The sequence below is a fragment of the Haliotis asinina genome, chromosome 6, assembly GCF_037392515.1.
Source record: "Haliotis asinina isolate JCU_RB_2024 chromosome 6, JCU_Hal_asi_v2, whole genome shotgun sequence".
NCBI classification, from domain to species: domain Eukaryota; kingdom Metazoa; phylum Mollusca; class Gastropoda; order Lepetellida; family Haliotidae; genus Haliotis; species Haliotis asinina.
Genome location: NC_090285.1, coordinates 22,289,977 through 22,301,095, shown reverse-complemented (window position 1 = coordinate 22,301,095; position 11,119 = coordinate 22,289,977). Strand labels below are relative to the sequence as shown.

At 38.4% G+C, this 11,119-nt stretch overlaps 1 protein-coding gene across 1 annotated transcript in view; it reads right to left on the bottom strand.

Moving 5' to 3' along the window:
- Positions 1 to 7,213: 7,213 nt before the first annotated feature.
- The window catches only part of LOC137287224 (S-adenosylmethionine decarboxylase proenzyme-like), a 39,963-nt gene continuing 36,057 nt past the window's right edge, over positions 7,214 to 11,119 (bottom strand). Inside the window, exon 13 of the mRNA XM_067819412.1 lies at positions 7,214 to 11,037. The gene's annotated coding sequence lies outside the window, so the exon portion shown is untranslated. The remainder of the gene's footprint in view (positions 11,038 to 11,119) is intronic.

Sequence of the window (11,119 nt, the reverse complement as noted above, 5' to 3'; positions counted from 1 at the left end):
CTTTACATTCTTTGAATACACGGGAGGCATCGGTCAATTAAATTACACAAGAAACACACACACACACGCACGCGCGCACACACACACCTACACACACATATTACACACATCTATACATCACATGTAACTACATGGTAATACCTCACCATTTCATATACACTGAGTGTTACTACATGGTAAAATATTACCATTTTATATACACTGGGTGTTACTACATGGTAAAATATTACCATTTCATATACACTGGGTGTTACTACATGGTAAAATATTACCATTTCATATACACTGGGTGTTACTACATGGTAAGTTATTAACATAACAATTTGATACACAGATATAACTACATGATAAAGCATGACCATAAAATATAAACATTCTGTGGCCTCATGATAATATATGCCTACTGAATATACGCAGGCTACATGATAAAACAAGACCATTATATATCCACATTCTGTAGCTTCAATATAAGACATACTCATTTTAAATACAAAAGATATAGCTACACGAGAAGGAATGCCCATTAAATATCCATATTCTGTAGCTACATGATACAGCATGCCTATTTGATACACACAAGATACAGCTACACGAGAAAGCATGCCCATTAAATATCCACATTCTGTAGCTACATGATAAGGCATGCCTATTTGATACACACAAGATACAGCTACACGAGAAAGCATGCCCATTAAATATCCACATTCTGTAGCTACATGATACAGCATGCCTATTTGATACAAGGTATAGCTACACGAGAAAGCATGCCCATTAAATATCCACATTCTGTAGCTACATGATAAGGCATGCCTATTTGATACACACAAGATACAGCTACACGAGAAATCATGACCATTAAATATCCACACTATGTAGCTACATGATACAGCATGCCTATTTGATACAAGGTATAGCTGCACGAGAAATCATGCCCATTAAATATCCACACTATGTAGCTACATGATACAGCATGCCTATTTGATACAAGGTATAGCTACACGAGAAAGCATGCCCATTAAATATCCACATTCTGTAGTTACATGATAAGGCATGCCTATTTGATACACACAAGATACAGCTACACGAGAAAGCATGCCCATTAAATATCCACACTATATAGCTACATGATACAGCATGCCTTTTTGATACAAGGTATAGCAACACGAGAAAGTATGCCCATTAAATATTCACACTATGTAGCTACATGATAAAGCATGCCTTTTTGATACAAGGTATAGCTACACGAGAAAGCATGCCCATTAAATATCCACACTATGTAGCTACATGATACAGCATGCCTATTTGATACAAGGTACAGCTACACAAGAAATCATGCCCATTAAATATCCACACTATGTAGCTACATGATAAAGCATGCCTTTTTGATACACACAAGATACAGCTACACGAGAAAGCATGCCCATTAAATATCCACATTCTGTAGCTACATGATAAAGCATGCCTATTTGATATACACAAGATATAGCTACACGAAAAAGCATGCCCATTAAATATCCACACTATGTAGCTACATGATAAAGCATGCCTTTTTGATACACACAAGATACAGCTACACGAGAAAGCATGCCCATTAAATATCCACATTCTGTAGCTACATGATAAAGCATGCCTATTTGATATACACAAGATATAGCTACACGAAAAAGCATGCCCATTAAATATCCATATTCTGTAGTTACATGATAAGGCATGCCTATTTGATATACACAAGATATAGCTACATGACAATGCATGCCCATTAAATATCCACATTCAGTAGCTACATGATAAAGCATGTCTATTTGATACACACAAGATATAGCTACACGAGAAAGCATGCCCATTAAATACCCACATTACATCCACAATTAAGTAAGCACATTACACTTGATAAGGCACACTGATATTTACACTATATGAGAGCTAGATGTTGAGACAGACAGACCCTTGTGACATCAGCACCGTGTCTTTGCCAGACAAGGACACAAGCACTGTGTTGGCCTGACACCGATGGTGTCTAGGCCTCTGATGCTCTCCCGCAAATGAACACCCGGGAGATGAACTTCTGCACTCTCTTCTGGAGCTTCTCCCTGCGTGATTTCTTGTCCTCGTCCCCACCTACAGTCAAGACACAAGACGTCAGAACAACACATTTTGTGTCACACACATGCTTTTTCTGTTTACATTCAATCATGACTGAAACATTTGCCATTAAAACCAGGGTTCTCCCTTCAGAGATAAGAATATGTTCTTAGCTTCGTGTTAAAACTTAACAGGACTGATACACATGTACCCACCGTCCGTGCCGACTCCAGATCCTGAGCTAGACTTGTTGATTATCTGGACCCGAGTCTCCCTTCCTCTTGTCAGGCGCCACCACGTGCTCTGTTTAGAAAAATATATTTCAGCGGATTTCATAGTAAGGAAACTACAAGTACAATTAGTAAAATGGGTCAATCATTTGTTCTTTCGAGATGATACATCTCGTTTTCGAAGTCCAGTTATTCCTATTCTACATGTTTATTCCCTTCTCGAGAGTTAGTCACAAGTTATGACTCTCCCCTGACTCCCAAGTGGACAAAAAGAAGGCATATTACCTGGAACCTGGTCTTGATTCTGGTCAGGAGCGATTCCGTCCCCAAATTACTTGCAACTTTTGAGACAGAAACACAACATGAAAAAATGCCATAAATATTCATGTACTAGTAGTTATCAACATCACAGAAAAAACACATAAAGTATACAGGAAAGCAAATGCTCTTTGTGTGAAGACAATTGCCAGGATTCATTTGTGTAATTTCCTCTTTGAACTCAATCCAAGTATTGCTCCTTCACAGTGTGATACCCATTTGTGGCGTCCCCTCGGATGTACGAGGAATATTGCTAAAATATACACTCGCTCACTCACCCACTCATTCTCACTCTCTCACTCACTCTCACTGACCAATCTGATGTCCTTATCACTCTGATATTGTTGCCATTGCTGATATAAACACTTACCATCATCCTCCCACACGTGTACAGAGGACAGCCAGTCCGACATGGACTGTTGTCTATAATTGACCCAGCCCTGATCCAACATCATTTTGCGTATACGGAACTCTTCCCGGGTTAAGCTGTTCGACTCCCTGGATCCTGTGAACCACGACTCTTCGCTATTATTGGCCAGTGAGATCTCGGAGATTGTTTCAGCCACCGGGAATTGTGCATCTACAGATGGCTCCCTGGAAGAAGCTCTGGGCAGAAAGTGGTCCTCCACGAATGGATCGAATACACTCTCAGAATCAGAGGAGGAGAAGCTGTCCAGGATCTCCGATGACCAGACAGAATGACCGGACCCAGAACTAGACCTCGGAGCTGGCGATGGAGATGGCGGAAGTGAAGTGTTGCAGCAGTCATCAGCTTTATCAGATGCTCTTGCACATTCACGAGGACTGCTGTGTTGACTCCTAGAGGATGAAGCAGACGCTCTATCAGCATCAGGAGGTCGCTTGTGAGATAGAGATGACGATACGTCTGAAGAAGATACCTCATATACGGATTTGGTGTGCTCTGGATTAATGTAGATAACCCGTTCCGGCGTCTTTGAAGAAGCTTTTGGTCCTCTCCTTGGGCTACTCTTGGATGACGGTGGGGAGGAACCAAGGTCAGACACCGAGGTCGACATGATGTACTGGTAGTCCTCGGAATTGATTACGCTGTCACTACGAGACGCATCACTGTATTGCCGCGTGTCTGGGCAGGTCTTCACTCTAGAAGGCTGCTCTGCTTTTCGAGGACTGCATCCATAAGAAGGCACAGGGGACGACGCGGAGGAAGACATGGATAAGATGTCTTTCTGTCTCCCAACAGGAACGACAGACGACATTGTTAGCTGCTGATTGTCATATTGTTTTAAAACTGTTTTCAGTTAAACGTACACTGTTGTTGTTTAATTGATGAAGACTAGTTGGCCTTGAAACTCATAAGGTTATTTTACATGCCATGTCGCCTCTGTAACATTTTGCCCACGAAAATCTGAAGGAAAAAGAGAGCCGTTTACACAAGACCACCAGTAAATAAAATATTAAATCAATGAACCACTAAGCATATTGAATTATCATGTAGATAGTATATTTACACAAATCATGTGTATTTACATACATCTGAAGCATATCTATAGTAGAAAACTATATAAATATGCGTAATATACATAATGTTACGATGGATCGCTTTATGAACACTTGGCTGTCCATGTACAAGGAACTGCAACACTATAGTTTATTTGATTGAACATATACTCATCAAAAGTTTAGAATCACTTTAAATACGTACTGTATGTTATATACATATGGTTACGTCGAAGATTGATGTTTTTTACTAACATGGGGAACCAACCAAACACTATGCAGACAAATTACACGATCATGCATCAAAAAGGTGTGCAAATGCCGTATATATGAACACCAGCGTTTGGGAGTAAGTTTTGTACAGTAAATTCGACGATTTTCAATGAAGATCAGTCATTTATTGAACTCATGACAATCCTTTCACCATTACGAAAATGTTTTAAATACATCTGTTTATGTTTATACATATTTGCAAAATTTGGTTAAGTGGTAGAAGCAAGTGGCTATATTTACACAAGTGAGTCTCAACTTTTGATGGGAAGTACTAGTATATATAGCAGCAGTGTAATAGCTACACTTATAACGGCAATAACTTTTCATCACTTGGCTTACATATATCAATCCTGCATTGAATACATATGGTAAATTCAAGGCTCACTTGCACAGTTCGATATTAACGCTACAAAGGGCGTTAGACAGCGTCAAATTATGGAAACTGTCATCGTCTTAACTTGAAAATTACTTTGTACAAGTATAGGCGGATCGAGGGTAGGGGTGCAGGGATGGGTTCGTATCTCCCTTCCATCAATCCCCCTTTCGTCCTGAAATTTTGTAACTCTAAAAATAACTTTGTGCAAGCGAGCTCAGGACTCCGGTAAACCTTCGACGACAACAGTAATCAATGATTGTACAATTATTGTTCCAACAGCCTCAGCGCTTAGATCACTGTGTTGTCGGGTTAAACACAAACTGACCAGTCCATCACTTAAAAAGAAACAAGGAAATGTTCAGGGGCTTTTCGATTTAAAACCTAATAATTAGTCATCGTGACGGTAGTTAATACGACGTCAACTGAAATATCATTAAGACAGGATGCAAGAATTCATAAATAAATAAGGCTGTAGCGGATAACAATATGATGTACGCCTCTATTTCTATACAAATGTATCTTCATCCTCGTCCGCCTCCATAGACAGACGAACACCCAAAGATTATGTTACTGTCGCTAAACATACGGGAAAAAAATCAGAAGATCGCTTTGTAGAATAAGGCGTGGTCTGTCTCTTGTGGATTAAGCTGTTGGGATAAATATATAGGTAAATACAAAACTCATGACGTGCACATGGTATCCGTGTATTCCCTTGTGCTTACCTGGAGGGTGCTCAATGCCCGTGTGGAGTGTTTTACTGCTGAAACGTCTTGAAACACAAGAGCGGCCTTTCGACCAGCTGGCTGGCAGAACAATACTTCAAAGTGATGAACTTTGAACTTCGACTGTGACGTCATGACTTGATGACGTCATTGAAACTGGAGGTGTCGATGTAAACGCATTAGTTTGCGTTAACACGTTGGGGCTACTACACAAAATATTTAGAAATATCACAACTATTGTTGTGAAACGATTTACAGACATGCTTGAAAATCAAGTCAGTTCAGACTTGTGTCCCTGAGGGCTGCGGTGTTCAGCAATGGCAATGACAATACTTTGTTACCCACGAGGGAATTCTTGTCCAAAGCACCCAGCTCAAATGATTAAATTATTTTCGTTCAATAAATAACACACACATATAACACGCTAACAAGGTAAGACAAACACCAGGAATCATTTAAAAGATTTATACTGGAGGAACCAATGGTTTCATGACACGATCGGATTTAAAATATGGTCAGTTGTAACGGTGTCCAGAAGGCAGGAATTTATACTCATAGTGGGAAGGATGGTTTGAATCAGATATAATCTTACGGGCTGCTTTGGAAACTCTCCCTTCATGTATTTCATTTAGGTTAGCAAGAGATACACCTGCAATGTAACTGGCTATTAAAACTATTCTGGAGAGACGGTTTCTGTTTGTAAACTACAAAGTTCCATACCAGCATTGTACTGAAAAAGTCAGAACGCTCTGTATAAAGCACTGATAGAAGAGACACAATTGATTGACTGACATTGAAATATCTCAATTTGCGTAAGAAGTGTCAGCTTTGTTGACACTTGCTGAATATAGTATCTGTGTTTACATTAAAATTGAGTTTGTGCTCAATGTATGTACCAAGATACTAGTATTCATGAGCGGTTTCAACAAGTTCGTTGTCAATTATAAAGTCACTTCTACTGTCGATATAATGTTGTTCCTCCTCATTCTGTACCAGGGCTGCATCATCCAACAACTTGACCATCAGACAATTAGATTTGCGGCTGATGCAGTCATCGGTGAACAAGATAAATAGTACAGGCGACAGAACACAACCCTGCGGCGCATCGGTATTTGCCTCTGTAGTAGATGATGTAGATGAATTCAACCTGACAAGTTGCAGTTTGTATTGACAAATACGAAAGCGAACAACCTTCCCTTCACATACACCTGTCATCAGTAACCCATGCTTGTCGTAACAGGTGACTTAATGGGATCGGGTGGTCAGGCGCGCTGACTTGGTCAGACCATGTCATCGCGCAGGTCGATGCTCATGCTGTTGATCACGGGATTGTCTGGTCCAGACTCGATTATTTACAGACCAACTCCATACAGCTTTAATATTGCGTAGTGCTGCGTTAAACAAGAAACCAAACAACCACAGCCCTTGCCAGCAGTATTAAAATTCATCTAACAGAGCTTATATCTACGCAGATAGGTGTGTTGTTTGTCCACATGGTATATTAAACAATAAACATATAATTGTGTGCAGTTTTCCTTCTTTGATTTGGGGATCGCAATATGTGACCTTGCTGTGTGACACTGAACCCCACAATATGTGACTTTGTGACCATGACACTGACACAAAGTGGATGTGCATGCACCTTCAACAACTTGATAACCTGGACAAGATTTTACAGGTATACTGATGTACCATACAACATTCACTTACAGGAAAAACACTAAAACAGTCTCTGAAGATCAGGAGTATCTTTATTGAATATCAAATAATTTCATTTAACAGGGAAACACATAAAATCTTGAGTAAACTGCCTTATCGATGATTTGAATATCAACTAACATTAATAATGAGTCATATTCATTTGGAAGACTTCTACTCTAACAAACCTGGATAAAGGTAACAAGATGTAAATCATCATAGAACTGTGCCTATCTCCTTGAAAACGAGATGGCAGCCATGGTAACATTTCCATGTTTCTTGTAAGTTATTTAAATTACAGAAATACTTCAAGTGTTAACAATACCATGCCATGGTTTGAGGATAACAATGTTAAAAGATGAGACACAATGTCAAAAAAGAAAACAAAATACTTTTCTCACGGGGTCCTAACAGCTCTTCAGCATGGCAAGAATGTATTGAAGGCCACGCACATTATGAAGAGAAACTTGTCTCATACACAAGTATACAATCTCACAGTTAAGTCACTTCACAACAAATATACCAAATTCTTGAGTTAATGTATTATTCTTTATCTCTATTTTTTTTAAATCTCATAAAGTTGCGACATACTAAAATTAAAGGATCAGCAAGGGGTAAGGATTAAAAACACATCAGATAACATTCTGTCTGTTAGATCTGTATCCTTGTATCTGGTAGAATAACAGTGTATTAATAATAAATTGTATGAGCATATATCCTATCTCACAATTTGCATCTGTCCATTCTCTATGGATCCTTAGGGAAAATGTTCATAGTGTTCCAGTTTCTGAACACCTCACTCAAACACACCAAGCAGTTACTCTCACTTTGACTTCAGCTGATCATGTGACTTCTCTGAAACAGGCTGTCTTTCTAATCCCCAAACCCCAATCTAAATACTACAATAGTAACGAGTAATATGTATACACATGCCAGCTGAAGCTTCCAAAAATATCACAAAAACATTTTTGGGTTTTGGACTAGTCTCCCCACCATAAAAATCAGGAATTCACGGGGGACCCTACACCCTGGCTTTTATTACGTCTCACTCCCTGGACACATTTTGGGTTGACAATTGATAACATATTTTCATCACTAAACACATGTGCAAAGTGTGAGATGGGATATGTTTCAAAATGAGCTGGTTACAGCTAATGTTTCTAAATCCACTTAAAGTATTAGAAATACTCAGGACCATAGATGCAATAAGATATCTACACATAAAGCTCAACTATGTAACAATCTCATCAGACACAGACTTCCACTGGGTCTACAGGACCACTGACCCAAAATGTCATAAAGGAGGCCCCAAATACAACAGTATAAATTGGGAGATATTTTCCTGATTCTGAAATGCTTACTGTATATTACCGCGTATAGGACGAATTTTGAGGACCAAAAAGATCAGTTTGTAAAAGGGGGTTGGCTTATCTATAAGACACAACTTCATGAAAGTATTTTTCAGGTCGTCCATGTCAGGACCATCTTACAGGTTAGCAAGACGCCTGTCAGCAAGTTTAGGACGTAAATATGACTTGAAACCTTTAAACAATTTTACTTATACTTCCTAATCTTTACACAATGGTAAAATATGTTATAATTAAATGCTTTCTATTGCATTAACTTGAAAAAAGTTCATGCCTTGCTTCATGAGGAATACTAAACTTGTCACTTTGGACAGCATAAGAACAAAGAATATATTTCTTGGAACCGAAAACAATCAAAAGGTTTTTTGCTTTCCTTGTTTTGACTAATGATATCCCACAAAATGTGCAGTGTAACATAATAACTGCTGAAAATACACCCTGATCAGTTTGGGGGGACTAAAAATGTGCACCTTATTGAAAAATAAACAATTTGGGGGAAACAGTATTTGGTCTAGGTAGAGTGCCATATTTTCCTGTGTCCTTTTCTTGAAAACAGACTTACTATTGTTGTTTGAAATAATCATCAGTTATTCTTAATAAGTATTAAAGTAAACAGAGAACTGTAACCAAGACATTTATGGGCTATTGCCTAAAAAAGAGAGTCAAAACAGTGCTTACATGTTCTTGCAAGAAATAGAAGGTGACAAAGTAATTGACATAGGTATAAGTTGTCATGGAAATATGAAAATCACATGTGTAATCATGAGTTATTCTTAATAAGTATTAAACTAAACAGAGAACTGTAACCAAGACATTTATGGGCTACTGCCTAAAAAAAGAGACAAAACAGTGCTTACATGTTATTGCAAGAAATAGAGGGCGACAAAGTAATTGACAGAGGTATAAGTTGTCATGGAAATATGAAAATCACATGTCCATTCTCCTGACCAGTTATGTTAGTTCCATGGCGACAACTTGTAATTAAAGGCAATCACTTACTTGTGGCCTTGTATAACACCTGTTGATACAATTCTGGGTCAAGATCCACAAAGCATTTATAACACTGCGACCCATCGAAAGTCTCTACTACTTACGAATGATGTAATGCTATGAACACTTTGTGGATTGGGTTCCAGGGCCCATTTCACAAAGTGATCATAGCACTAAGGTGACCATAACTCCTATACTTAATATAGACATGTGACAGTGGAAGCGCCATAACCACTGTATGAAATGGCACTGACTGATAGATCTTGTACATATGCAGGTGTCAATTCTGCCATAACTTTTCTTGGTCATTTCTTTTCAAGACAGATTACTTACAAATGTAAATACATGTAGGTAACTAAGGCGACAAAGTCTAGCATGTTCAAGAACAGTCCTTACAAAATATTCGATACTGCATAGTAGCTCACCAAATATGACTTAATAACATGAATGTTTGGCTTCCAGTTACTGCAATCATGAATCCAACATTTGAAGTTGACTCTTAAAACTGAACTGCTCACACAAATACTTTGTTACCTATTAATCACATATATGTGTAAACATACATCAGCACAAAAGCTAATATTATTTGCAAAACAGTTATCATTTTGCCATAAACTGAGTGAGTTTTATGCTCCTTTTTGCAATATTCCAGCAATATCACGCCATGAGGACACCAGAAATGGACTTCAAACATTGTGCCCAAGTAAGGAATCAAACCTTGGTCTTTGGCATGATGGTCAAATGCCTTAACCACTAGGCTACCCCTCCGCCCCCACAGAAATATTGAAACTAAACAACAATGTTCCAACAACATAGGATGCATCAGCTGAATATCAGCTATAGCTAAAACAGTTTCCCTTCCAAACTTCCAACTGTACAGATGTTCATCACATTTCCAAAATCATCACATTTCATGGCACCTTTATTGTTTGATGTCTGATATTAAATAGGTTTTGGCGTATCAGGGTCCCGATCAACAGAGCGTTCATAGTTCTATGCAATTTTCATAAGTCTATGACGAACAATAGAGTTATGACATGTTGTAATGTTACAAACAATTTGTGATCAGTCAAAAGAAACCAGTGTTTGGAAATATTTGACCAGGAGCCTGTTTTTTATCCTTTCAATAGCAACTGGAATTGTTATATAAAGAAATCTCAACTGAGTATCATCACAAGCCAACAAAAGCCCATCAAGACTTGCCAGTAAGTTTTTAACTTTCATCAAAAACTACAGATGTCACGAGGATGAAATGCTCGTTGTCCATTATAATTTTACATGCATTTCTTGCTTAACTAGTAATCTCCCTTGTGTTGAGTATGAAAAACACCATCTCTGGTGACAGAAGATTTGTGACAGCTTTTGAGCTTGACGTCACAAGAATCTACTACACACTAAGATTCAGTTTCATTGCATCAAAATCACAGAGGAGACATGACTTTACCTCATTCCAGCTATTTGTCACTTCCACCCATTCCATCATTTTGTCATTTACCAACTACCTACAGCAGTTCTTCATCAGTGTTCTGCCTGTCACCAACCATCATCTAATGACATCACATCATAAATTCTTCATCATTTTGT